Source organism: Gavialis gangeticus, unplaced genomic scaffold (genome assembly GCF_001723915.1).
Source record: "Gavialis gangeticus isolate Ggan-Ray unplaced genomic scaffold, GavGan_comp1, whole genome shotgun sequence".
Lineage (NCBI taxonomy): Eukaryota > Metazoa > Chordata > Crocodylia > Gavialidae > Gavialis > Gavialis gangeticus.
The window spans coordinates 22855335-22858709 of NW_017728995.1; the positions used below are offsets into that span (position 1 = coordinate 22855335).

Genomic DNA, 3375 nt, shown 5'->3' on the forward strand with positions numbered 1-3375 from the left:
ATCAGCTAGACAAAATACTATACTGTTTACCAGTTCCTTTTTTGTCTCCAGCCAGTGGAATAACTGTAGATGCATTTATGAAAGTACAAACCTCAAACGTTTCCACATTTCAGTCTGGAGAAGCATCCCAAAGTTCAGAAGTCCATCCCACACCCCACCCAAACAAGCTGAGCCTACAAAATAATGAAATAAAAACCAGGTTATCTTGCAAAGCCTTTTGATATTTGACTTACAGCTGGAAACCAAAGCTCCAAACCTGGAAATACTTATGCACATAAGTAAATTCATTCATCTAAGTATCTCTAATGAACCCCCTGAGATCACCTCTATATACTAGCATTTATAGAACTGGGTCTCAAAAACAGGTGGCATTTTTTTACTTAAAATCTTTACCACCTCAACATTCAGTTATAGTGGAATTCAACTCAATATGAATCAATTAGAGATTAGTCCAAAAGTGAAAAATTACATGTTTTTTTCCAAAATATGTTGGCCTCCTTTAACGACCCAATATCTCATATTGATAATTGCAAACCAGGTGTTTCACTGAGAGGAAGCACTACTTCCCAATCCAAACAATACGGTCCACTCCTGTTCTTAACTAAAAATGTGTAAATCAGCTGGAAAAATATCATCACGTAATCGAAAACAACCCCTGGAGGAAGACAACTGCTTTAAATTATGCAACTCGTATTGGCTGTCTGTAAAATGATACCAAAGAAATTATTTGGTGATTAGATAATACCAAGCAAAACCGACCTCCATCTTCCCCTCTTAGCACGGTCCTCCTCCCCTCGGACTTGCATATTGGCCCTAATCAAATCACATCCGTGCCCGTTTCTTATCACTCAGTGACACACTTGAAAAACTAAAACCACAAAACTAATCAACATTAATAATAAACTCCAACAAGACACTGTTAAATTTGCAATCCCAATTCAGTTGTATTTCTTCATTTAAACATATACTGCTTAAAGAAATAGAGCCCCACTCTCCCATTCTTTCTAACAACAAATGCTGCTACATGTCAAATGTTACTGCCATCATTACTGTTGTACAAGGCAGCCAGGCTGCATAACAAAACTTTCCTAAAGCAATAAATTTAAACACAGAGCTAAGACCAATGGGAGAGCCCAGGGCAATTTTGCTATTAGCTACAACTGTGCAAATGGTAAAAGAATCCGGGCCCTCAAGGGATTTATTGTTACTAATTATTTATTTTGTGTTGAGGAGTTGGAATACATTTTACCGTACACACACTTAACAAAAAGACAGTACCTGCTCACAATCCAATTATTTAAGTGATTAACATTTTGCACGTGCATGAGTTATGTAGGATTATATATTACTTGTGTCTAAGAAAATTTTATAAATGGGGGAATTCTAGCACAGAAGGATTAAGGGTCAGATTTTAAAACTGTGTAGGTGTCTACATATGTGGCGAGACGTCTAGTGGGATTAGATGCTTAGATATCTAACCCCCCATAACAAATGAGAGCCTTAAGTGCCTGTTGGCTTTCTTTAGGCACCTGAATGTCTGTAAGACTCTGGCCCTACGTGTCTAACCCCCCCTTTTTTTTTTAATGAATCTACAGCAGCTGACTTCCTCTTCTGTGGACCCTGGATAAAAGGGCCCAAGTGTTGTTAAGAGAGTCTAAAAAGGATATTTTGGTCTCTGGCATTGAAGAAGACATCCATAAGGATATATTTTGGAAGATGCCCCGCCACAAAAGCACCACCATTGGGATACACTGGGGTGATTATTATCTAGATATACATTTTATAAAAAACACAATTAAATTGGGAAAATCTCCATTACACGTCCAATTGGCAGTGGCAACAAGAATAATTGCACTTACATAAATATTTTTCCATTTTCTCCATTCCCTTCCAAAATTGCAGGTCCTTTTCTCCATCGCTCACCAACAATTTTTCTATCAAGCTCCGAATCATGCAGGCAAAATGATACTGGTCATGTCACATCATATCCATTTTCTGTCCAATTAACACAACAAGCAGATTTACATGGTGATAAACCAATTCCAAATACAGCATTAGATGTAAGAATTCTCTATCAGCGATTCCATTTTTATCTTGGACACATCTACATACTGTGTTTTCACACCCACCGAAAAACAGCCTTTTTAGGGATTTAAATTTGGTAAAAAGACACAAGGACCTTTCTTTCCTATGATAATAAGTATAAACAGCCAACATAATGAAATACAACAATTTGCATAACAAATACACTTCATAAGAAACTGTATAATATGTATCTAGCATTGTAAACTGATGGGTACTTTGTATAATTAGGCAAGCAGAGAATGTAAATAGAAGAGAAGAAAAAACCCTTGCAAAAATTCCTGCTTCAGCTGCGAAGGGGAAACCCTGGGTGGTAATGTAGAGATGTAACTTTTCTGTTTAGCATGTTCCGCCTCTTAGGAAGTGGGGACCTTAATTTTGGTTGCCATTGTTATCATTTTCTACCTTAATCATTGCCAAATTGTATCTAGCTATTTAGATCTTTGTTAGCCACCCAGTATCACTAACAAGGGTGGTGCTAGGAGAAGCTTGGGGGAGGTATTGCCACCCCAAAGTTCTCCTTAGTCCCTCCCATAGCCACCCCTCCGAGCACTGTCCCTGCTGCCCACCCACCATATGCAGGTGAGACTGCAAAGGTGTGGTGCTCCCGGCTTGGGCCGTGCCAGCCTTTTCCTGGTGGGGAAGCTGGGTGCAGAGCAGGCGGGAGCAGAGGCGGGTGGGTTGTGGCAGTGGCACTGGGAGGGGTGGAGCCTCCTAAACCAGCTGAGACCAGCCCCAGCCCAGCCCCCACACCAGTAAGAGGTTGGCACCACCCCGATCACTAACCTCAAAGCACCAAAAATCACAATTCCATTCCATAAAAAGTATGAATTTGACTTTAAAACTAGTTATTTATAGCAAATAAATAAAGCATCTTTGGTGACCGGGGGGGGGCTTCAGGTTTTTGATGTTCTAGGTCCCACATCTCAGATTTTGAACTTTTCTTTGGAATCAAGTGAGCTAAAATTTTACTTTTTCAAGGAAACCTGATGATCAAAATAGCAAGCTAAGTGAAAACACTAAAAGTTGCAGATGTCTGTTAGCTACAGAGAACTAACCACCAAAGCTAACGACCAGTTTTGGTTCTGTCATGAGAGCTGTCAATGCCAATTATATTAATATTTATTGGTAGCATTAGGGTTATGTTGTAGCCACAATGGTCCAGGAATTATATGACAGGGAACAAATTTGGGATGGGCAATACCTTTTATTGGACTAACTGCACAGTTGGAACAAAGTTAGACAAGCCTTGGAATGCAAGATCCTTCATCAGATCACCCAAAATATGTCTTG

General features: G+C 39.5%; 1 long non-coding RNA gene across 1 annotated transcript in view; it reads right to left on the reverse strand.

The window, feature by feature from the left end:
• LOC109287999 overlaps positions 1–3375 on the reverse strand; it is a 13181-nt gene that overhangs the window by 2752 nt on the left and 7054 nt on the right. Inside the window, exons 2-3 of the long non-coding RNA XR_002095043.1 lie at positions 1860–1995; positions 92–173 (exon numbers count right to left, since the gene is read on the reverse strand). This is a non-coding gene — a long non-coding RNA (uncharacterized LOC109287999). The remainder of the gene's footprint in view (positions 1–91; positions 174–1859; positions 1996–3375) is intronic.